The sequence below is a fragment of the Mustela nigripes genome, chromosome 7 (assembly GCF_022355385.1).
Source record: "Mustela nigripes isolate SB6536 chromosome 7, MUSNIG.SB6536, whole genome shotgun sequence".
NCBI lineage: Eukaryota > Metazoa > Chordata > Mammalia > Carnivora > Mustelidae > Mustela > Mustela nigripes.
Window position 1 is genome coordinate 99,419,979 of NC_081563.1, and position 26,530 is coordinate 99,446,508.

Here is a 26,530-nt window from a genome sequence, read left to right on the forward strand (position 1 = left end):
GATTGCTTTAGGTAGCATAGACATTTTCACAATATTTATTCTTCCAAATCTTTTAAAGCCTACTTGCTCTCTGCTGGAATGTGATCTCCTATTGAATCTTTTTGTCTGAGATTTTAAATCAACCATTTCTTAGGGGAGCTTTGGTTTCTGTAGCAACAAATAGCATTAGAGGCCAACCTGTGAACTCAGGGGCCTCACTGCTGCTGGGGTGCTATGGCTTCTAAACCATTTCATACATACAGTCTTTGTTTTTGATTTCATAATTATGTGTTTTCCCATAAGTGAAAATCGTTGAGTCCTAAGACGATTAACAAATTATTTTTTTGATTTATTCTGTGTGCTACTTATTAGGTATTTTGAAAGCTTTGAAGACTACATTACTAATATTATAAGTAGTATAAAATTAATGAAGTTTATAGTACATTTCTGGGTCTTTGTTCCAAGAATGTTAAAGAGGGTTTATAGGTAGAGTGCTGCATTATAAATTTGCCTGAAATAATGGTTACTTTTTATGTGGTTATGTTTTCATTTTGAAGAGTACTTGGATTCATTTATTTTGGTTTATTTTCAATTTTAGGATTAAAAGATTTAAATTGTTACGTTATGCATATAAGGATAATGTATATTTGCATATACATGTATTTTTATATGTGTATATGTAATATGAGATTTGTACGGTTCTACAATCTAAATCAATGTAGAAAGGTGTACGCAGATAAATCTTAGTTTTATTCTCGTCTTTGTAGGTAACCATTTTTGTTAGTTACTTGTTTATCCTTACAGAAGTTTTTCTTTTGGAAAATATGAATATATGAATATGCTTTTGGAAAGCAAATATGAATATATATATTTTTGTTCTCCATAATTGCTACAAAAAAAGACAAAAAATATATACTTTGTTCTACATCTTTTTATTTATTTTTCGGTAAATCCTGGTTTTCCTTAGAGATTTTCCTCATTAGTTTTTTCATAACGGTATGGTGTATTGTGTCGATAGATACACTGTATCCCCCATTGATTGAGATTTCTCTATTCCTGGGCACTTTTTCTTTAGTGTTTTTAAGTATAAAGAATATTGTAAGGAATAACTGAATAATGTGTGTTTGTGAGAGGGAGAAAATCATTTTGTAATTTTCCATGTGAATTCATAGGATAGAATTCTAGAAGTGAAATTACTGAGTCAATCTGTAATTTAGGAAGGTATTGCCAGGTCTTTTCCATAGGGGTTGTACTGTTTTGCTTTTTCAACAACCTTTCAATAGAGTATGTTGTCCTGGTAAAATTTTACTAGTCTGATAGTTCAGAAATAGATCATGGTTGTTTTGATTTGTGTAATTGTTTTTTCAGCAGCATAGTTTTTAAAAGATTTTATTTATTTATTTATTTATTTATACATCTTACTTTTTTTTTTTTTAAGATTATTTATTTATATATTTGACAGAGAGAGATAGAGAGAGAGCGCGATCACAAGTAGGCAGAGAGGCAGGCAGAAAGAGAGAGGGAAGCAGGCTCTCTGCTGAGTAGAGAGCCCAATGTGGGGCTCCATCCCAGGACCCTGGGATCATGACCTGAGCCAAAGGCAGAGGCTTCTTAAGCAGAGGCTTTACCCATTGAGCCACCCATAACAAAGTACATTCTATGCTTTGAGACTATAAGGGAAGTACTCTTTATTTTTTCATAGCATCTCTGCAGTTTTATTTTACATTGAAATTTTTGACTCACTTGAAGTTTATCCTTTGTAAAGTATGTAAACTTATAAAGTCAACTTTGTCTTTTTCTAAATGGGTATGGTAACAGTGAGGGGCAGACTGCCCCAAGATGTACTGCTTTGGCATACTGATCATTTTGTATTGAAGCACCTTGAGAAACAGCTAGTACAAGGATACTCAGACCCTCTCCTGTCCCCCGGAGAGCGGGAAATACATCTCTCAAATGAAAGGCATCCTCTCGGTACTAGGAAGTAAAGACATCCTTATCACCAGAATTGGGGACTTTACAGCCAAGAAAGCTGTACAAACAAACCTTGTTAAACTTTTTGCTAATCTACTCCAGCCCAGATTTTACTTTGAATTCCTTACAAGAGTTCCCAAACATATTTTTTTTAATCCTGTCAATTCCTCATGAATTTATTGTCCTTTTGTCTAAAAATATAAAGATTGCTTGCCTTCGTCCATTTCTTTAGGTCTCCAGTTCATTGTTTAGGCTCTGTGCATATGTAGTAAAACTTTGTTTTTTTCTCTTGGTAATCTGTTTTTTGTCAACTTAATTTTCAAACCAGTTGGAAGACCTTGAAGGGTAAAAGGAAAATATTTCCTCCCCTGCGCTGTGCAGTTGTCATACTATATACATTTATAAATTGACCTTTGCCTGACTGTTTTGCTAGTTAATCACTTGCATCATCATAATCTCCCACATGTATTTAGCTTTGTTTCTGAACTTTTAGACTTTTTTCTTTTGTCTATTCACTCATCTAAGTCACTGTTTACATGATTTGATTCTGTGTTATTTAATGTCAAGATTGTGACCCCTGCACTCCTTTGGCTTTGCATTTGTGTGCTCTACCGTTGCTCCTAATGTCATTTTGAATTCCTGATTCATTTTGTGTTAGGTGTCTCTGTATCTGACACAAGGAGTTTTGCTTTGTTAATCAATCTGAAAACCATTGAATTAAGCCCTTTATATATACATTGGTATAAGCAGTGAGATTGGTTAGTTCTGTGATACTGACTTATGCATTGCTTAGGTATGCATGTGTGCACATTTTTACAGTATCTTTCCTGTGTATACTGTTTGCTTATCAGTGTGTATGTTTTTTTTTTTTTTTTTAAATACTTGGAGTGTTTGGGGAGAGTTTTGTGTTAGTAGTTACTTTTGTGAACTTAGGGCCCTAAAAGACTCTCAGTCCCTTTTCCTTTAATTTAGACCATGTCTGTTGGCTTTTTGCAATGAACAACAATGAAATTAACTTGTTTTTTTTCTTCCAGTTTCCTCTCCTTGTCTTCTACCTGTGCTCTTGGTCCCATTTGACTTTGTATCCTTAAATGAGATCATCAGCTTAAAATACCATTCTTTCTGTCTCAGCTGGTACCTGTGAGGTGGCCCTGTGAGTTGCAGTATTGTCAAATTGTTGGTGCATTCATATTTCCATGCTCTTCAGTAATTTTCCCCCCATGTTTATATAAGTCTTAGTTCTACAGTGACATATACTTATGAGTCTCTTTCAGTCCATGCTGAGATTTCTCTCATCTCTCATCTCAAAGCTTATCCTTTGGTAGATTTCTCCAGAAGAGCTCTTAGGAAAAATACTCCCTTGAAGCATACATACACCTAGCTCATTCATTCTTTCTTTGTAGGTACCAGTCCATTATTTTCTGGCATTGAATGTTGGTGTTAAAGTCAGTTGGCAACCTGATTTGTCTTCCTGTATACGTGAGTTGGTCTTTTTGACCGGCTGCCCAAAAGATTCTTCATCTTTAAAGTCTGTTGATTTTCCTAGCCCATGTCTTGGTGTTTCCAGGCACATGGTGTACCTTTCAATTCGCAGTTTAGAGCAGGGGTCAGTGAATTTTTTACATAAAAGATCAGAGAGTAAATCCTTTCAGCTTTGTAGGCCATGTGTTTTCTATCACAGCTACCAACTCTGCTGTTGTAGTACGACGGCAGCTAGAGATATTACTTACACAGATGGACAGGACTGGATTTGGCCAGGGGAGCTCTAGCTCTAGTTTGCTGATCCCTGGTTTAGAGAGCAGTGCTTTATTTCTGAGATGTTTGCTTGCAGTAGAATTCAGATATTTGATCTCTTCGATTGTTTTGGTTTTCTTCTTTGGATGGAGAAATACTATTTTGTTCCTTTGACAACTTTTTAAAATGTCTGTCACCTCTTGTCTTATCTACCAATTGATCGTGGTTTCATTTTCAGTGCTTTTTCATCCTTTCTACCCTTTACTGTGCTTTGTAGGATCTATTTTCTCCTATGTTCTTTGTGCTTTTCTTCATTTCTTAATTATTGTTTGTTTGTATCCTTCTTGAGTTCTGTACATTTTCTTCTTTCTTCCTTCTGTTGTACAATCATATCTTTGAATTCTTGAATGTTCTACTGTACCTTTCTAGCTTTGTGGCTACATTTTTCTTGTGAATATTCTTATGCTGGGAAATAATTTTTTTTTCTTACAATGGATATGGCAATTTTACTTGCTTTTTTTGTTCCTATTTGAGTTTTTGTGTTTTCTTGAGTTATTTACTAGTCGCAGGGTAGAGGACATAAGGCAGCTCTCCTAGTTTCTCAGCATAGCTTCTTCTTTGCTGCTGCTGCTGGAATGGGTGTTTTGTTTTGTTTTTTGTTTGTTTTTCCTACGGGGCATTGGCTCGTTGCACTTTTTTTCATGTCTAAAGCCTTTTCTTTCTGCCTCCTCCAGTACTTCCTGCTCTACCCCGTTCATTCTTGTCTAAAACAGTTCCCAGAAAGGGTGAGCCCCTCTCCTTCTGGTGGTGAATATTTTTTTTGCTGGTGTTTTTCGGTCTGCTACTAATAAAGTCCCTTACCCCCCAACCATCCCCATTTTTCCTAACTACGTCCTCGCCCCCGCACATGGCTGTCACTTCTCGTGTCATCCATTCTGTTAGTGCAGGTTTACTGCTTTGGGTGTTATTTGAAATAGGCATCCTAAAAGATTTTGTTATTTTTCTAGTTGCTTTTCATGGTTTTTAGAAGTGGGTAATCCCCATAATTCCTATCTCAACCTGCATAGGTCCCATATATTCCTTTTGAAATGGATATACATGAGCTTATTTTTAAAATATTAAACACTAAAGTAAATGAAACCAAGGTGTGAACCAAAAAAATTTTGGTTCTCAACCCTTTCTATGTCTGTCAGAATGTTTCCTGTGTGTTGGGTGTGTAATCTTCACCAGAACTGGATAGTGTAAACATGAGACAAGGTTTGTTTCATAATCACTTCTTCTTCTGACTTCTGGTTTACCAATTTCACAAGAGAGAGCTTTAAATGAACTTGATTAAGATAGTCTGAGAAACAATGAAAAAAAATTTTTTTTTTGAATGGTGGTATTTATTTCAGTTTAATGGAAATGGCACAGTGATCCCTAGAAGAAAGTCTTCCAGTTACTTAGGAGAGCTATTTTGGGTCATTTATGATTTACCAAGAATCACCATCAGTGTCAATTTAAATACTAAGTGAAGTGCAGTTGTGTATGTCTCATAAACGTTCTGAGTGGCTGGAGGAGCTCCATTTTTTCCCCGTTCCTCGTTATTCTATGAAATGTGTTTTCATGTCTCCCGAGTCTAACAGCATCTTACATTTGCTGCTATAAATGCCTCCCATCAGAAGGCCAAATAAGGAAGTTACAATTATAGAAATGTTTTCCCTAAAGACATTAGCCACATGAGATGCTAAATGACTTGCACTATTTCAATCTTTCTCATTTGTAGGTTTTTTTTTCTTTTTCTTCTATGTGAGCTTGGAAGGCAGTGTGCAGAATATATGCTGACAAGTCTATTTTCTGTGTAATGTGGAAGAAACATTGAGATGGAGGTTGTGACTGACCCAAACCTGTCTGAGAATGCGCAGGAATTAGAAGGTGACACTGCCGTCAGCCTGCTCCTCAGGACTTCATTCACACTCCCACATGACTTGTCACTTCAAACAAATTGTGGGATTTTTTGGTGGAACACAATAAGCTATAACCTGCTCACAGCATTGCACTGTTTATCTCTCTCCAAAGAGTGGCATAGTCAAGTCTCTTCAGAACTGAACCCCTGTCAGTTAGAATACAGAGCAAGTATGAGACTGAACAGCATAAATACTAGAAGAAAGTTTAAATAATTAAGAGGAAAAAGAAAAGAACAATAATTTCTACTGTTCAGTCTCATACATGTTTGTTTCCACATGTCTTGTGTCACTTCTCAGGTAAAGCTCCGTTCATCATTTGTTCAGATATACTGTGTAGCAGATTCTGTTAGGTGCTGTGGTTATAGACCCAAACATGATGCTGTCCTTGTTCTCAAAAACCTCTGCTCAAGGAGGGAGACAGTGGCTAATTACACTGCTGTCAGGAATAGAGCCTGGGTGACGTGGGGAACTTGAGCAGGGGAAGAGCCTCTTGGGTAGGATGTGTGTGTATTGGCAGGTGGGGCCACAGAGTTCTCAGATCCCTTTTGGCTCTCCTGTCCTTCATCTCCCTCATGCTGGGAAAGCTTCTCCAGGAAAACTTGGCCAGCCTGAAGCCAACAATCTAGTATTTTGATACTGTAAACTGGAAGACACCTGAGGGTCTTTCAGCTCTGTGTACAAATGATTGATGATAGACTTGGGGCTTGTTTGTTCATTTCTGTTGTGGTGCTAGACCCAGGTTATATGAAGACCAAAACTTCAGGTGTATGTAGGGGTATTTGTATCTTCTCTAGCTTTGTATTTATTTCCTTTGTGATCTACATCAGCAAAGACCTACAAAATTGGAAGAGGTTAGAACTCAAACACAAGTAAACTTTGCCATGTATTAATACTGAAGTAAGCTGGATTGCATTTAGAATTTAAAACAAAAATGTGTTCACCCTTCCTATACCATGGTCCAGTGTTCCACAATATATCAATTAAAAACTTGCTTTTCTGAAAAGTAGAAATTATTGTTCTTTTCTTTTTCCTCTTAATTATTTAAACTTTCTTCTAGTATTTATGCTGTTCAGTCTCATACTTGCTATCATGAAAAACTGTCCTTTGTGTCCAATGGCGCCTGGCTCCTGGAGGTACTCAGTGAATGTTTGTTGAACCACATCATGTGAACTCAGATCAGTTTTAGCAGCAATTTTCTAGTAATTACTTCACCCCATCTGTCATCCATTTTACTCTTGTTGATGTAATGAGAGGTTTTAGCTCCTAGTATTAATATTCTATTTAATTTACCTCTCAATTTTGACATTTGCAGTCTGTTTTATAACGTTATTTCTAACAGTTAATACTGGTCTTTATTTTGCAAAAAAAATTTTGGGGGGGGGTGTTGTTGTTGAAGGGTAGTTGACACAATGTTGCATTAGTTTCGGGTGCACATCATGGTGATGGGACAAGTCTGTACCTTTATGCTTTGCTCCCCCCAAGTACAGCTACCATCTGTTACCATAGCTGTTGCAAGACCACTGACTATACTCCCTGTGCTGTATGTGTCATTTTCGTGATGTATTTATTCCATAATTGGAAGCCTGTCCTTCTCACCCCCCTTCACCTAGTTTATCCACCCCACCCCACTTTGATCAGTTTTCAGGGCTTACTGCCACTGACGTTATTCCCCATGCCCACCTCCACTCTTGGGTTCTTTGTTCATTTCTTACCTCCAAGTAATTGTTTTCAGAGTGAGTTTGCAGACCATCTTCTGGTGCTGGTGATACTTTTGCAGGTGGAAAGTCATGTGGGTCCAGAAGTCTTTTGATTTTTTTTTTTCCCTTTCAAAAAACTATGAATATCACTTATGTTTCAGATTAAGTATTGCAAGGGAAATTCTTACAACCTCCTAATATTTTTTTCATTTGTGACTATTCTTCTTTTATCTTGATGCTTACAGGATTTTAAAAAATTTTTTAATTTAAATTTTTAACAGAGTAATTCTTCCTCCTCCTCCTCCTCCTTCTCTTCTTCCTCTTCTGTCTTCCTACTCAGAGATCTTACCCTTATCAGATTCTGGCCTCATTACAGCTTTGATTCTTTGTATCTCTTTCTCTTATTCTCTCCTCTTTCTCTGGAGTACCCATTCCCTTCCTTAGATTTTCCGTTCTCCTTGCTCTGTGTTGCTCACCAATTTTATCCCTTCATTCTGTACACTTTGCTTCTCTGACTGGAACTCCTCATCTCTGCCTCACTCACCTGGTTATTTGGAGCACAGACTTAGTTCTTTCCTCTTGTAATACAGGAGTGAATTCTGAGTTTGCACTCACCTCTTGGCCGTTTCATCTTGATTTCTTTGATTTCTCTCCCTCTGTCTATTTTAAAGGTCTCATATTCTTGGATTAGCTTCTGTTTCTTATTGTAAACAGAATAGAGCAAAAAATACTTTATTTCCAATATCTTGAATATTCTCTTCCCCTTTATTTTACATGGCAAAGCCATTTTGCCCTCTTGTTGGCTTTTGTGGGCTCTTCTTTGTTTGTTTAAATTGTTTGCTGGTCGTTGTTGCCTGTGGTTTGTTGTCAGAATGATTGATGTTTTTAAAATTGTTGATGTTGTTGTTTATGGATTACTTGTACTTGTCGTTTGTTTTGGGGGGTTTTCTTTGGTCCCTACCACTGTTTACCTTGTTCCTTGTTAGAATTCTTTGCCAGGTTGTGAGCTGAAGGACTAATCTAGGTGGACTGAGCTTTGCCAAATTCTTAATATCTTCTGGTCATCTGTGTAGCTCAGCTTGCTTTTTCTGAAGAGGGATGGTCTGTTGCTATCTTATTTTATGGGATATTTAAAGGAAGATTTATTCATAATAAATGGAAACATTTGTGTTTTGTACCTTGGCATAAATGCGGCATGAGAAGTATCGTCTTTCTAAGACACTGCATGGGTAGTTCTCTTCCTTCTGCCTCCACTGTGTGCCCAGATGCTGTGTTCTATGGCTTGTTCCTTCAATCCTGGCTGTGTGTGGCAGTTGATATAGAATGAGCACCAACAATGGCTTTGGTTACACTGGGATGATGAAATAGTCTAGGTCATTTCAGAAAGATGGGTTTCTCCTGCCCAGAATTGGCACTGGGGCTGTGGAAAGGCACAGGAAGGAACCTACCTGGCTGACCTTGCTGTTTTTCCTCAGATACTTACCTGCCCATGGTTTTATTTTAAGAAATATCTCCCAGGATCTGCACCATTATTACCAGTATTACTAAATGCCAAAGCATTTGTTAGTTTATATTGATTTCTGTGTCTTTTTAAATGATATATCTTTTATTAATTTGCCTCTTCTTTTTTTTAAAATTATGTTCAGTTAGCCAACATACGGTACATCATTAGTTTTTGTTGTAGTGTTCAACGATTCATCAGTTGTGTATGATACCCAGTGCTCATCACCACATATGCCCTCCTTAATACTCATCACCCAGTTACCCCCTTTCCCCAGCCTCTCCCTTCTGTAATTCTCAGTTTGTTTTCCGGAGTCCAGAGTCTGTCATGGTGTGTCTCTCTTTCTGATTTCTTCCCGTTTAGCTTTCCCTTCCTTCCTCTATGGTCCTCCGCACTAACCCTTGCCTTCCACATGTGAGTGAAACCACATGATAATTGTCTTTCTCTGCTTGACTTATTTCACTTCGCATAATACTCTCCATTCCATTCATGTCGATGCAAATGGTGGGTATTCATCCTTTCTGATGGCTGAGTAGTATTCCATTGTATATATAAACCACATCTTCTTTATTCATTTGTCTGTTGAAGGGCATCTTAGCTCCTTCCATACTCCTGTGTTTTTATCAGTGTAGACATAGCTGAGAGTGGGCTGGTGGCCACTGGTTTTGGCAATTGCTGTTGTAAACCAGAAGTTCTTATTAGAGCTTTTAACTTGCTTTTAACTGGGGTGGACATTTTCAATGGACTTTTACAGTTTAAGTTTCTAGCACACTTTTTCTCTCCTTAATGAAATTTCTTGTTACCCTCTAGGACGTCTTCACCCCTCTCCTCATGATTAGTGAAGTTGGATGCAGGTCTCTGATCTCAATTCAAGAAAGTGATCAAACACGTTGGAATATCTTTCACATCAGAATGAGTCTCTGGGATTTGTTACTTAGCTGCAACTCCCTTTGACTCTAATTTAAGGGTAGAGTTTTTAGGTCATAGTAAATCTTTTAGAATGGGAAGAAAGACTGAAAAGATGTTCTAAGTGGCCCACATCTAATGTAAATCAGATAATCCTCTAAAGAGAGGTATTATACTCTTTCCTCTTTTGCTGATTTCAAGTACAGGCCATGATTTGAAGGATGTAAAGTGCTCACTTAGTTTTCAGGGGAGCATTCATTTTGTGTTTGAGTGTCTGTGCTAGGCTAGGACTCTGAAAACCAAGTTAAAAAGGACAAGGTTCTTGTTCTTAAGAGGTGATGGGGGAATCGAGTTGGTGAACACGAGTGTGGATTTAGGCCAAGATGGGAGTGACTTTTCTTTTTGAGACCTAGTAGTTTCTCAAATTCATCTGTAAGTTTTATATAGGAACACTTACTGCTCAGTCTACAAAGTCTTCAGAAATCTACCTTTACCTACAGGAATATTTTAAGTCAAAATTGATACGATACCTAGGATTTAAACAGTATGGTCCCTAGTAATTAGATGAACATTTTCTCTGTTTAGCAGTTAGAACCCATGGACTTTTAAGGTGATCAGTGTCTGGCAGCTGTCATATATATATGTGTGTGTATAGATAGATACATACACACACACATATACATACATACACATACACACACATACACACATATATTTTTGAATTAAGGGTAAGTCTATTTAAGGAATTATTTTAATTTTGTAGATTTCTGTTACTTACATTTCTATATTTTAATCGGCCTAATAAAGCCTAAATTGATGACATTATTAAGGCATATGAGGACGCAGACATAAAATGTTACCGTAGGGAAGTGTTAATGGAATCAAGATGGTGCAGGAGAGCGCGCCACCCGGTTCACTTGCAGCCCTGAGGTATGCAGTGACATTTTAAAAATGTCTACTGAAGCCAGACAGTCGGTTCATTAGATTAATTAAAGTACAAACTAACCCCAATCTGGTGTTTTGATAACGGCCACAGGGCTGTTGAAGTTGGAATCGGCCAGTGTTTGACAGTGCTTTCATTAAAGCCACAGTGGAATTCCCTCTATGGTTTCTCCTAAACTTTTGAATTTGCCTTTTAACAAAGAAGTGGACTTTGAGCATCCCTGATTGCTTCCTCAATGGTTAACTGATGCACAAAGGTAAATCTGATTTTTATTAAAGGTGATAGCCTCCTCTTCTCTGCTTCATCTCTCCTGCTCATTGTTGGGGCATCTGTGACATCAAGGCAGCAACAACAGGCATCCACTTTCCCATTGTTCTGGCAGAACTTGGCAGGAGGATCAGGTCCTCTACACTGTCAGTGGTCACATGCAGATTTTTAAAAAAAATTTTAATCCATTATACACTGAAACATCTGTCTAAAAATGCATTATTAGAATAATAAAATGGAGAACAAGATACACAAAAACACAAGTCCCAATATATTAAGTTTTTATTTAAGTTCTAGTTAGGGGGCACCTGGGTGGCTCAGTGGGTTGAAGCCTCTGCTTTCGGCTCAGGTCATGGTCCCAGGATCCTGGGATCTAGCCCCACGCCAGGCTCTCTGCTCTGCAGGGAGCCTGCTTCCTCCCCTCTCTCTCTGCCTGCCTCTCTGCCTGCTTATGACCTCTGTCTGTCAAATAAATAAATAAAATCTTTAAAAAAAAATTCTAGTTAGTTAACATGCAGTGTAATGTTAGTCTCAGATGTACAATATAGTGATTCAGCTCTTCCATACATCATCTGGTGCTCATCTCAAGTGTACTCCTTAACTGCCTACTTAACCCATCCCCCACCCACCCTCTTCACGAATCTCCCATCTACCTCCCTCTGGTAATCCTCAGTTTGCTCTCTGTAGTTAAAGAATCTGGTTTTTGGTTAGCCTCTTTTTCTTTCTTTCTCTTTTCTTTCGCTCGTTTGTTTTGTTTCTTAAATTCCACATCTGAGTTAAATCATATGGTATTAGTCTTATTTTGTTTAGCATAATACTGTCTTGCTCCATTGATGCCATTGTAGATGGCAAGATTTCATTCTTTTTTATTGCTGAGTAATATTCCAGAGTGTGTACATGTACGCAGTATATATACACTATATACACAGACACAACATGTGCGCGTACACACACACATACACACACCCTCTCCTAATTGTCTTTATCCATTCATCAGTCAGTGGACAGTGGGCTGTTTCCATAATTTGGCTATCGTAGATAATGTTGCTATAAACACTGGGGTACATGTATCCCTTCAAATTAGTATTTTTTATTGTTTGGGTAAATCCTAGTAGTGAAGTTGCTGGATCAGAGTGTGGTTCTATTTTTAACTTTTTGAGAAACCTCTGTACTGTTTTCTGGAGTGGCTGCACCAGTTTGGATTCCCACCAGCAGTGCAAGAGGGTTCCCGTTTCTTCATATCCTCAACACCTGTTGTTTCTTGTGTTGTTGATTTTAGCCATTCTGGCTGGTGTGAGGGGATATCTCATGGTAGTTTTGATTTGCATTTCCCTGATGATAGGTGATGTTCCTGTGTCTGTTGGCCATCTATATGTCTTCTTTGGAAAAACGTCCATTTGTGTCTTCTGTCTATTCTTTAACTGGCTTATTCATTGTTTTGGGTGTTGAGTTTATATGTTATTTATGTATTTTGGATACCAACCTTTTATCGGATATGTCATTTACAAGTATCTTCTTCCATTCCATAAGGTGTGTTGATGGTTTCCTTTGTTGTACTGAAGCTTTTTATTTTGTTGTAGTCCCAGTAGTTTTTGCTTTTATTTCCCTTGCCTCAGGAGACATATCTAGGAATATGTTTCTCCATCTGATATCAAGAAGTTACTGCCTATATTCCTGAAGAGAATAGGATTTTTATGGTTTCAGATCTCACATTTAGGTCTTTATTCCATTTTGAATTTGCTTTTGTGTATGGTGTAAGAAAGTGATCCAGTTTCATTCTTTTGCACATTTGCAGATGACATGATACTAGACATAGAACACCTGAAAGACGCCACCAAAAATTGCTGCAACTGTTAAATGAATCCAGTAGAGTCACAGGATACAAAATCAATGTGCAGAACTCTGTTGCATTTCTACATACCATGTAGCAGAAAGAGAAATTAAGGAATCAATCCTGTTTGCAACTGTACCAAAAACTGTAAAATACCTAAGAATAAACCTAACTAAAGAGGTAAAGGACTTGTACTCTGAAAATTATGAAACACTGATGGAAGAAATTAAAGACCACACAAAGAAATGTAAAGACATTCGATGCTCATGGATTAGAGGAAAAAATACTGTTAAGATGTCTATACTGCCCAAAGCAATCTGCATTTTTAATGCAATCCCTATCAAAATACCAACAGCATTTTCACAGAGCTAGAACGAACAGTCCTAAAATTTGTATGGAACTACAAAGGACTCTGAATAGCAATTTTGAAAAAGAAAAGCAAAGCTGGAGACAACGTTTTATTACAAAGCTGTAGTGATCAAAACAGTATGGTACTGGCACAAAAAATAGACACACAGATAATGGAACAGAATAGAAAAGCCAGAAATGAACCACAATTATATGGTCAATTAATCTTCAACAAAGGAGGAAAAAATACCCAATGGGAAAAAGACTATCTGTTCAACAAATGATGTTGGGAAGACTAGGCAGCTATATTCAAGTCCCAATATTTTATTATTAGATTCAGTGCTCATAAAAGTACTCTGTCCAGTTGCTCTTAAGTTTCTGAATACTTGGATTTAGTTTCTGTCCTTACCGTGGAATGGTAGCAAAGGCTTTGCAGATCTGTCCATACTCTGACTCATTCTGTTCTGGACTTGTGTCTTACCATGTAAATACCATACCCTCTGATTCTGTGAAGAAGGACCTGTTACACGTTCCCCTGAAAGTGCTGACATAGGCAAAATGTGATAGGACATCGAAGTCTGCATTTTCAGAAAAGGGCTGTCGAAACTGCTTCTTGGTTGTGACATTTCAGCGCACTTGAAATTCTAAGCCATTTATGACTTCAGTTTGTTATGCAAATTGCCCACTTAAAAGTATATTTAAATTAGTTCTTGTAAAGATCTTTGGTTGGAATGACTTTAGAGTAAGGGTAGGGTGGAAATACACACATACACACACGTGTGTGTATTTATATGGTGTATATATGTGGTATATGGTATATACACACACACATACACATGTACAATAATAATAAATACATTGTTCATTCTTATCCCCCCCCCGCCAATCTTTCACAAATATACATGTGATAACACCATGTATGCTTGGCCCCTGAGAACAGAAGGTTTTTGGCCACAGTTTAGTTTAGAACTTAGCTCATTTCAAGCCCAAGCCCCCAGGAAGGTTTTGTATTGTTTCTGGTGTGTAATGAGAAGCAATTATGAATGTCTGTCCGTTGCCTCAGCCAGCACTGAGAGGTTCATTGTACATGCAGCGTTACTCATCTCAGCACTGCTGGCAATAGTCAGTGATTGAAAGATTCTGAGAGCCACTTAAACGCCCATGAATAGAGGACAGGTTAAATAAATTAGAGTGTATTCACACAATGGAATTGTTCATAACTGTATAAAACCCGAAGAAGCTCTTTATATACTGATATGGAATGAGCTCCAGAAATATTAAATGGAGAGAGAGATACAGAAGAGGGAGTGTGATGGAGAGGGGGAGAGAGAAAGAGAGAAACAACACTCCGAATGGTATCCACTATACATTGTCAGCTGTGTATACAAAGGGAAGAGAGGTAAAGCGACAACAGTGTGCTCACTTGTGCCCATGTCTCTTCAAGCTTCACAGGAGCCTCTGGGGAAGGGCCCTGGTTGTCGGGGGCGTGGGAGTGGCATGGAATATTTTCACTGCATACTCCTTTGTACAGTTTGAATTTTATTCCATGTGAATGTATCACTGATTCAGAAAAAAGAAGAGTAGTTGAAGTGACATAGTCCGTTGATAATTTTTAAAAAAACAGCTCTGAGGCCATCAACATTAAAACTGTTGTAGACTTGTGTCTCGGACCAGACAAGACTGTGTCCAAGACGATTGCTCCATTTCAGGGGAGATAACTATTTTTTTAAAAGACATTTAGCCCTGTTAGGAAATGATTGTTTGTTGAAATGATGAAGATATAAATATGTAACACTTCCTGAACTCTTGCTCGGTCCCTGGCACTGTTATAATGGGTACCAGCTGCTTCATGTGTACCATCTTCTTTAAACTCACATGCATTTTGATAGAAGTACTCTGGTTTCTACTTTCAGAAACTGAACAAGGTGAAGGACTTCGCTAAGGTCAAGGTTATATATGAGTAGGAGCCGGGATTGAGTCCCGGAAGTGGGATGGCAGAGCCCTGCCCATCCTGACCAGGATACTGTGGAGTTCTTGTTAATAGAAACTGTAAAAAGTCATGACAGCCAGCAGTTCTCAAGTTCAGCAACGAAATTCTGGGAGAGTACCCAAGTATTGTGCAAAACAGAACACAACACAGCATTTTTTTTGTGTCTTAGGTCTGTAATAGATGACATTCCATTTTGAAAAGACGACTCAGTGCCATATTGTCCTTGCTCAAAATAAGTAAACCACAAAAATATCAGAATTAGAACAAACTAGTTGGTTTCCAAAAGGAGAATGTTTAGACTGAATGGAATAACCTTTAGTCCTACTGATACTATCTGTCACATCTTGTAAGAGCCCACAGTATTCTGATGAAATGCCTATTACATGTGCCAGACACCACACGTAAGGAAAGGGTGCATAATCTCGACCTCAATTAAGTACCATTGGAATGACTATAACTGGGTAAATATTTTTTTTCCCACTGGGCATGTTAGAAGTATGTGAATTACAAAGTAAAACCTCTCAGGGTTCCAGTAGGAGGTAGAGAAGCCATCCTTTCTTTGACTGAGGGATACTATGAATTGTTGTTGTAGTGTCTGTTCTGCATAATCTTCTATTTATACATAATTTTCTGCATAAAATGAGTGAAAAGAATATAGTACCATTTTTTTTTCCCTATCCTCTGTGCCAAGCTCACATGCCTCATTAGTTCAGTGTTGAAGTAAGAGATTGGGGTGGTAGGTTCAAACCCTTTAATCCACTGATAACACTTCCCCTTTAACATATCTGAACATACTGCTAAGTTAAGGAAGGAGGGAGAGGTCAGAGGATGGAGGATTGAGAATATTAAGATGGGCATAATAAAAATTTTAACTGCAACTGAATATTCCTTCATATTTTTTGCTTAACTGAACTGGATACACACACACACACAGTTTTTTTTCATTATTGGTAGATTGTGAACTTCACAAAAAATTAATATTCCTAATTGGGGGGAAAACCTCTAAGTTTTAGCTAGTATTAGTTCTGTGAAACTTAACATTTTAAGTGTCTCAGAAGAAAAAAAAAAAATCAGTTGTAAATACCTTCATGAGGTAAACCACCCTTTATTTATTTATTTATTTTTTTGGTGGGATGCAGAGTGAATGACCCCAGATTTCTATTCCCTGCTGTGCCCACATTATATGACCCCTCCCATCACGTGCAGGTAGAGCCTGTGAATATGACAGGATGTCACTCCCATGATTATATAAGACATTATGTAAGACACTCTCCTAGCAGACTAGAGAGAGATTCTCCTAGTTTTGAAGGCATGAGCTGTCATCTGGGGCCCTTGACTAGAACCTGAGGCGCTAACCCAGAGGTGCTGACAGCAGCAAAAAGCAATGGGAACTTCAGTCCTACACCCATAAGGAACCAAATTCTACCAACTTGCATGGGCCTGAATGAGAGCCCTGAGCCTCAGGTGAGAGACCCCAGTCTTGGCTGACAGCCTGACTGTGACCCCGAGCAGAGAACACTCAACCTGTGTTGACTCTTGGCCTGTGGAGACTGAAAGGAGATCTGTTTATATTATTTTAAACTAAACTTGTGATAATTTGTTATGTAGCAAAAGAAAACTAATAGTTTTAAAATTTATGTGTCCTTTGGTTTTTTGCCTTTTACGAAATTACGAAATTGCCCGGGGTGGTAGTTTAATATCGGTAGAAGGAATTGCCTTCCTGACCCTCTAGAGCCTACATTATCCCACACTTTTGTGAGTGAGGCATTTGCTCCAAGTTTCTGCTTTCTGAGTCACAGACGTTTACCCCTTAGACCAGAGAAATAGAAGTGACCCACTTGGGGGGGGGATTCGTTCCAAAAATAGGTAACACACTTTACCCATCATCTTAAATACAGCCCAGCAGTAGAACAGTGCCTTCATACTTGTCACGGCAGGCTTTGTTCTTGGTGTTGATCTGAACAATGAAGGAATTTCTGGGAAGGGAGACGATGCCTTGGTGGGCCCAGAAAATGGCCTGGCCTCTGGCATGGCAACTCTGAGGAGTGCTCCCTCCTGGTTTGGTGAGGTGGGGCGATTAAAACCACAGTCAGCTGAGGTGTGACATGCGACTTTGCACTAGTGGCTGGCACTCTCAGTGTTCCTTAGTGACCCAGACACCATCGTTATGAAGCTTAAGTAAATTTTATGCCCCTGTACAGGGATAGTTTGAGGTCACACTGAGGACTGTGCTCTTTGGTGCTACATGATCAAGGTAACCATTATTCTGATTTCTGTCTGCAAAGGTAGTCCCGCCTGTGTTTGAACTTTAGGCCCACGGAATGTCCCATCCTTTTTCTGGTCTAACTTCCTTCCTCCACAGTAGGTCTGTGATACTCATCTGCGGTGTTTTCTATGGCTGCTATTCGTGTGTTCTGTTACGATGTATTACTGTTCTGTTGTCTGAATAAATGACAGTTTACACAGTATGCTCCCAACGGACATTTGGGTAGTTTGCTGGGGTTTTTTGTGGGAGTACTTTGAATAGTGCTGCCATGAAGGGGTTTGAGTATGCCTTTTAGGGAAGGCCCATATGCATTTCCCTGGTGCTGAGGTCAGCAGACTGCTTCTGTAAAGAGCTAGGTGGTGAGGCGTTCCCTCTCTGCAGACCGTACTGCCTGTGTCCCACGTCCTCCCATGTGCTGCTGCCGTTGAAAGCAGGCATGGACTGTAGTAAAGGAATGAGCATGGGAATGTGTATTTCTTTAAGATTTTTGTTTATTTATTTGACAGAGATCACAAGTAGGCAGAGAGGTATGGGCAGAGGGGTGGGGGTGCAGTCTCCCTGCTGAGTAGAGAGCCTGATTTGGGGTTTGGTCCCAGGACCTTGGGATCATGACCTGAGCTGAAGGCAGAAGCTTTAACCCATTGAGCCCCCCAGGTGCCCCAGGAATGTGTATTTCAATCAAACTTTGCTGACAGACGTCGAAATTTGAATTTCATACAGTTTTCATATGTCATGAAATACAATTTTTTTTTTAACCCATCTCTAAAAATGTAAAACTCATTCCTGGCACACATCTGCATATGAAACCAGGCAGCTGGCTTGATTTGGCGTTTGGCTGGCATTGGTTGACCCCTGCCAACACCCCCTGGGGTGTGTTGCAGGGGAGAATGCTGGGTCACGTGGTGTAGCTGTTTCCCAACCCAACTCTAGAGGATCCTGCCTGTTTCCCATAGTGATGGTAGCCGTGTACTTAGAACATGCAAATGGTTGTTTCTTTCTTTTTCTTTTCTTTTTTTTTTTTTTTTAAATGAATGAAGCACGTGGATTTTAGAGTTTGGATTTTGTGATGGCTCAGGAAAGAGTTGGTTCTTTACTTTTGAGTCCTGATTGGCTATCATTTTGAGAAGTTAGATGTTGAGATAAGCAGCTGGCACTGCACTTATTAACGGAAATAATTGGAGTGTGTAATTGGAAAGTGTTGCATGTGTATCTTTGACTTCGTTTACTGCTTTACTATTAGCAGACCAGATCAGGAAACAATCTAATTTTTATTTTGAATTTCATGTTTCCTTGAACAATTCTGTTACCTTAGCCACACATGCTTTACTTGTAAAAAGCTTTCAAATGTAATTTCTCTTCTTCAAATGGATTACATTTCATATTTTAATAAACTATTGGGGCCATGTGCAGTCAGCATTCACAATTGTATTTGGGTTTCTGAAAGCCCTCCACTTGCATAAGTTGAGTGAATGTGTTTTTTTGATTTACTGGGCAGTTTATCTTGCTAAAGTTATATTAATAATGTTTCAAAGTGTAATGTATCACTTACAGGAATACTTGTGTAAAATATTTTTGGCCATAAGAGTATTTATACAACAAAGACATACATTTATATTCCTTCTAAATTGATTGGGGGAGGAGGAACTGGTCTTTTGGGATTGGTGCTCCTGTAAAGTGTTGTGATGTAAATTTGCAAAGGGACAGGATTTGAGTGGCAGATCTTTTGAAGAGGATTAACTCCTCAGGTTCCTACTGGTATAGTTTATATTGTCATTTGTGGAATATCAGAGTCCTATCCCTCTGTGTTGTGCTTTCCTTGCTTTTCCTTAACTTTACTACACAGCCAAAATAGAAACTCACCTCTGACTGATGGGTGCTTTTGCCAAGCCCTCACTACTTAGGGTGTGAGCAGTTTTCTGAGCAGTCTGGTTCATTAGACTGATTTGCTTTTAGTGCTTGGGGGTGGATATAGGTTAATACAAGAAAAGTGGTCATACTCTCTCTTCTCTGTAAAAAGCAAGTTTTATTACTAAGTAGGAGACAGAATGAGCCTGTTCATTTGGGGGTTTGGTCTTTACTGACTCACCAGCGTGTCTGCACCTTCCAGAAAGAAGCTGTGAGCAGCCAGAAGTGTGTCCCCTGCCTTTAACTTTCCCTTCATCTCTTTCTCCTCCCTGTCTCCTCCTTTCTTTTTTCTAAGTCTCCTTCTGGTTAATGATAGGCTCAAGTGGCTAAGAAGCGCCTGAAATCTACGTGGAGTCCAGGAATTAAACCCCTCCCTCCTTCTCCCCAACCCAAATGTTCTTCCATTTTTATATGAAAGAGGGGTAAAAAAGAAGCTTGCAAAAAAAGGTGAACCTTAATGTTTATTCCCTGCTTCATTAAGATCTGGGAATCCAGATACATTCTATGAGTTCCCACATAGAATTTTGCATTTTATTTCCATAATTGTGTTCCTGATGCCTATGGAGGGTGGTAGATTTTTATTGAAAGCATTAATAGATTTTTCAGGCATGATTTCTGCTAATAAAGGTTGGCTAAAGGTCCCTTTGGCTTCCAGACACCTGCAGATTTTCCTTATATCTACACCCTCTGTTTTACCGAGATATAATTGACATACAGCATTGTATTCGTTTTGGTATAGAACGTGATGAACTGATATATGTTTTTATTGCAAAATGATAATCACAGTAAGTTTAGTGAACATTCATCACCTCACATAGTTACAAATTTTTTTTTTCTTGTGATGAGAACTTTTAAGGTTTACTCTCTCATTAACTTTACGTTATATGATATAGATGTTAACTTTGTCACTGAGTTATATGTTATATTCTCATAACATATTTATCTTCTAACTGGAAGTTTGTATCTGTTGACAGCCTTCACTCATTCCACCTCCTGCCCTCACTGCCCCCACTTCTGGCAGCCACCAGTCTCTGTGTAATCTATGAGTTTGACTTTTCCAGATTCCACATATAGATGAGATCATACAGTGTTTGTCTTCATCTGGCTGAGTTATTTCACTTAGCAAAATGCCCTCAAAGCCCATTTGTGCTGTTTGCAAATGCAGGGTTTCTTCCTTTTTAATGACTGGATAATATTCAATCATGTATATATAAGTGTGTGTGTGTGTGTGTGTGTGTGTGTGTACATACATACCACGTTTCTTTATCCATTCATCTACTGATGGACGCTTAGGTTGTTTCCCTGTCTTGGCTGTTAGAAATAATGCTGTAATGAACATATGGGTACAGCTATCCTTTCAAGATCCTGTTTTCATTTCCTTCAAGTATATACAGAGAGATGGAATTGCTGGATCATATAGTTGTTGTATTTTTAATTTCTGAGGAACCTGTGTATTGTTTCCCATACCGCCTGCACCAGTTTACACTTGCATAAACAGTGCACAAGTGTTCCCTCTTCTCCACATCCTCACCAACACTTGTCATTTCTTGTCTTTTTGATGATGGCTCTTCTGGCCCATTGTGATTTTGATTGGCATTTCCCTGATGATGAGTGATGTTGACATCTTTTCATGTGTCTGTTGGCCATCTGGATGTTTTCTTTGGAGAAATATTTACTTTGTTCCTCTGTTCATTTTTTAATTCAGAAATTGGTATTACTGTTATTGTTGTTAGTGGGTTGGTATCACATTCTTTACATTTTTTGGATATTAACCCCTTATAAGGTTTGCATTATTTTCTCCCAGCCTATAGCTTGCCTTTTCATTTTGTTGATGGTTTCTTTTGCTGTGCAGAAACCTTTTAATTTGATGTAGTCCCACTTGTTTGTTTGCTTTGCTTTCATTGTCTTTGTTTGGTGTCCAAACCCCAAAAGAAACAAACAAACAATCATTGCCAAAACTTGAGGAGCTTACTACCCTGTGTGTACTTTTCTAGGAGTTTTATGGTTTCAGATCTTACATTCAATCCTTTGATCCATTTTAGGGCTGATTTGTGTATATGGTGTGAGGTACTGGCCCAGTTTCATTCTTTTGCATGTGGCTGTCCAGTTTTCCCAGCACCATTTATGGAAGAGACTATACTTTGCCCCATTGGATATTCTTGTAAGGGTGGGTTTATTTCTGGCCAATTTTGTTCCATTGATTTAGGTGTCTGTTTTTTCCCTTAAGATTTTATTTATCCATTTATTTTTTGAAAGAGAGAGAGAGAGCATATGATGAGCATACAAATAGGAGCAGAGGCAGAGGGGGAGGGAGAGTGAGAGGGAAAGAATCTCAGGCAGACTGTGGATTGAACACGGAATCTGACAGAGGGCTCAAGCCTATGATTCCGAGATCATGCACGACCTGAGCCAAAGCCAAGGGTGGATGCTCAACCAAGTGAGCCACCCAGGGACACCATATGGATCTATTTTTATGCCAATAACCATACTGTTTTGCTTACTGTAACTTTGTAATATAGTTTGATATCAGGAAGTATTATGTCTCTAGCTTTGTTATTTCTCAAGATTGCTTAGGATTTTTTTTTTAAAGATTTTATTTATTTATTTGACAGAGAGAGAGATCACAAGTAGTCAGAGAGGCAGGCAGAGAGAGAGAGAGGAGGAAGCAGGCTCCCTGCCTAGCAGAGAGCCCAATGTGGGACTTGATCCCAGAACCCTGAGATCATGACCTGAGCCGAAGGCAGAGGCTTAACCCACTGAGCCACCCAGGTGCCCCATTGCTTAGGATTTTTAAGGGCTTTTGTGGTTCTATGCAAATTTTAGGGTTCTATTTCTATGAAAAATGACACTGGATTTTGATAGGAAATGCACTGAATTTGTATATCACTTTGGGTGTGGTGGACATTTTAACAGTATTAATTCTTCCAGTCCATGAGCATGGAATATTTTTCCATTTATTTGTATTGTCTTTGGTTTCTTTCATCAGTGTCTTACACTTTTCAGTGTATGGGTCTTTGACCTCCTTGGTTAAATTTATTCCTAGGGTTGTTTTCATATATATATGAAGACAACCCTACAGTTATATATATGTATATAAATAATTGTAAGTAGGATTGTTTTCTTAGTTTCCCTTTCTGGCGGTTACTAGTTTATATACATGCAACCAATTTTTATGTATTGATTTTGTATCCTGGAGTTTTGCCAAATTTGTTTATTAGTTCTAACAGTTTTTTGGTTATGTCTTTAAGGTTGTCTATGTATTATCATGTCCTCTGCAAATAGAGGCAGTTTTACTTCTTCTTTCTAAATTGGACACCTTTTATCTCTTTTCTTATCTAATTTCCCTGGTTATGACTTCCACTACTATGCTGAATAAAAGTGACAAGAGTAGGTGTTCTTGTCTTGTTCCTTATCTTAGAGTAACAACTTTTAGTTTTGCACCATTGAGTATGGTATTAGCTCTGGGCAGATTTTCCTTATTGAAAACGTTTGGAGGTATAGTCTCTGGGCTTTCATTTTTGGATGATGAAATTTTGTCATTTAGAGTTCCATTTTCAGAACATTATATACTGTACAATAAAAATACAATAAGATGATAGCCTTGGCGATATACTTAAGATTAAGTAAAATATGTTTTAAGTAAATTGAGATACATTATGTTTTAAAAATTTTACATGAAAATATGTCTCTTTATTATTTAAAACATTTTTATTATATGTATTATTTTGATTGTAAGTGTGTTCATTACAGAAAATTTGTAATGTAGGTGCACCGGGATGGCTCAATCAGATAAGTGTGTCTGACTCATGATTTCAGCTCAGGACATGATCACATGATCTCAGGATCCTAAGATGATCTGTGCACTGGACTCTGCACTGGGCATGGAACCTGCTTAAGATTCTCTCTCTCTCTCCCTACCACCCTCTAAAAATTAATTAAAAAAACCAAAAATTTGTAATGTAAAAGGGTATAAAGAAAAAAAAATACCCAGAGATAATCTCTGTTCCTGTTTTGCAGTAGTGTATGAGATGTGGGTCAGGTCCAGTCTCTCCTTGTCTTTTCTCTCTTTCTTATATTTATTGTATTTATTATATATCTATATAGGTATATGGCATAACACACACAAATACACACACACACACACACACACACACCCTGCTACAGACGGAGTTATTTCCTTCCAAAATCTGTATGTTGAGGTCCTAATCCCCAATGCAACTATATTTAGAAATAGGGCCTTTAAAGGGTTATTAAGGTCATAAAGTTGGGGTCCTAATCCAGTAAGACTGGTGGCCTTACAATGAAAGGATGAAAGATAAATTTCTCTCTCCAGCATTGCTTGCAAGCTCAAAGGAAAGGCCACGGGATGGGGGTGGTTGGGTGGCGCAGTTGGTTAAGCATTTGCCTTTGGCTCAATTCTGGGATGGAGCTCCAGGGGGAGCCTGCTTCTCTCTCTCCTCCCCATTTGTGCTCTCTCTCACTATCTCTGTTTCCCTCAAATAAATAAAAAAGAATCTTAATTTTTTAAAAAAGGAAATGCCATGGGAGCACACAGGGAGATGGTGGAGTCCTTCAAGCCAAGAGCAGAGGCCTCAGAATAAAACCTGCCTTGCTGGGACCTTGATTGTGGACTTTTCAGCCTTTTGAACAGTGAGAAATAAATTTCTGAAGTTTAAGCTACTCAGTCTTTGGTATTTTGTTACAGCAGCCCAAGATGACTAACAGACACACATAGACACACATGAGTCCTGTATATAAAGAGACACGCATATTTTAAACAGAAATCGAGGTCATTTTCCATGTAATCTAGTGGACTTTTTTTTTCCTAATTACCATTAGCATGAATCACACTGTGATAGAGTTATATTTTTTCTCATATATGCCACATGCTTTTCCATATTAAATCATCTGAGACTAGGTTTAAGTTCTTGTGTTGTGAATTAAAGCTTCATTTTGTTTTAAACATGGCCATTATATATACCTCTGAGCCTGTTGAGATGGGAGGCATCTTTTTCTTTTTTGTTCATTTGCCATAGACTTGGAAGACATAACTGAGATTACTTAAATGATCAGTACTGCAGAAGTGGACAGTCACAAGTTCAGGTTTAAGACATGGGAAGGCACGAGGTTTTCTGTGCAGGCTCTGGAGGACTGTGTGAAGAGGTACACAGCCTGCATTTTGGAGAACCTCTGTTCTGAGTTTAGCTATGGTTTCAGCAAACGATCTCAGGATTCAGTTTGTTTGTTTGTTTATTTTTTGTTTTTGTTTTTAATCTCTGAACAACCTGGTGGGGCTTGGTAGTAGCAGCTGCTTCACAGAGGTGTTCTGAAGTTCAGACAGGTAGCTCTGAATGTGCCTTTCCTCTGTGACATTGGTGGGTTTTCCTTCGTGGTTCGGGACCTTTCCAGACGACTACTCGTCTGCAGGATAACTCTGTGCTGGGCCAGGCAGGAATCACCATGTAACCTAGCTTTTGCCTTTGTGAAGTGGATCTGGTATACAGGCTCCCTTGAAGAAATGGTGTCAAATTAATTCATTACAGTAGTCCCCCTTATCTGCACTTTCATTTTTCACAGTTTCTATTACTCACCATCAACCATGATCCAGAAGTAGGGCATCCTTCTTCTGATGTACCATTGGAAGGTCAGTAGCAGCCAAACCTAACATCACAGCGCCTGCGTCATTCGCCTCACCACATCTTATCACACGGGCATTTTATCATCTCACATCATCACGAGAAGGGTGAATGCAGTACAGTAAGATATTTTGAGAAAGCCCACATTCTTATAACTTTTACTACAGCATGTTGTTATAATTATTATTTTATTACTGTTGTTAACTCTTACCATGCCTATTTCATAAATTAAATTATATCACAGTTACAGGTATATAGGGAAAAACATAGTATACATAGGGTTTGGTACCATCTGCAGTTCCAGGCATCCACAGGGGTCTTGGAATACATCCCCTACAGATGCAGAGGGGACTACCATACATTGCCCAAAGGAAGAAAGCAAGCTCTGTTACTCACGATGTTGGTAGAGAGGCCCATTAGTTTTCTGTGGCACTGTGTGTCATTTACCTGCCTGCTGAGCTGAGTTACTAAGTGGAACTCTGGAGAAAGCAAACGCAATACAGGACTAACCCTCAAGCCTGTCAGTGTCCAGCTGGGCCAGTGGAGTTAATTTTGCTACAGCTCTGAAAGTCTATGTAAATTCCTCATGGGCAATGAATTTTTTTGGAATAAATATTACCCAGAATAACTCTGTCCATGTACCAAGACCTTGAAATTTTGGGGTTAAACAGACATGCTAGTTGTGAATTTCATGGTTTTTGTTTGCCTTTTTTGGATAATGCTAATTATTTAAGATAGTGGAGGGTAGCAAAGGTATAGATGTTAATGGTATTGCTACTATCTGTAATACTGATAAGTACAGATAGATAAGTCTGCTTAAAGATAGATTGATACATAGATATAGCTATTATATGTTTCTATAGTAGATATATCTTTACATTATAACACTGATAGAGATCCAGATCTAGAGACAGCAAAATAGAGGTATAGATAACATCTAAAAGGGTATCTGTTTTACTCACTCATTTATCCCCAGCAGAGACTAGTACCTGGCAACTAGCAGTTCATTAAATATTAGTTGAATGAGTTGCAGAAGCAGCCAGCTGGAGGGTGAGGGTCAATAAATGGTAGCACTTGATAAATCCTCAACGTGCAACCAGAGCAGAGGTGTCAGTCATATGGGGGAATATAGAAAATTATGGCACAATCCTGGATATGAAATACCTGGGAGCTTAAAAAATACCCATGCCTGGGCCTGCATCTGAGATGCTCATCTAAAGGGACCACTACAGGGCACAGGCATGGTGCTTTTAAAAAACTCCTTGGGTGATTTCTTGGTCTAGTAACGAAATGCAGATCTTAACATCACTAGTGTGTATTTGACAGAGATCTACGTGATTAGGCTAGTTAACTGTAGTCATTGCAGGGGAAGGGTTCACTGCGGACCTGAGTAGGCTGTAAGTGTTTCCCAGGGTGAGGGGAGAGATGGGTTAAGAGTCAGATAGAGGAAAAGACTTCAGGGTTCTCCCAAGCAGACATTCCGAAGCAAAGGCTGGGAGGTGGGTATGAGCGTGATATTTCCTGTTGATAAGAAACAAGAGTACGCCAGCTCTCCAAGACCAAAACTTAAGGCAGATGTCACGGTGAAGCTTTCTAGGTTACAACATCCC

At 38.6% G+C, this 26,530-nt stretch overlaps 1 protein-coding gene across 4 annotated transcripts in view; it reads left to right on the plus strand.

Annotated features, from left to right (window-relative positions):
• Positions 1 to 26,530, plus strand: part of KIF16B (kinesin family member 16B) — a 284,713-nt gene that overhangs the window by 106,693 nt on the left and 151,490 nt on the right. The window lies entirely within an intron of this gene.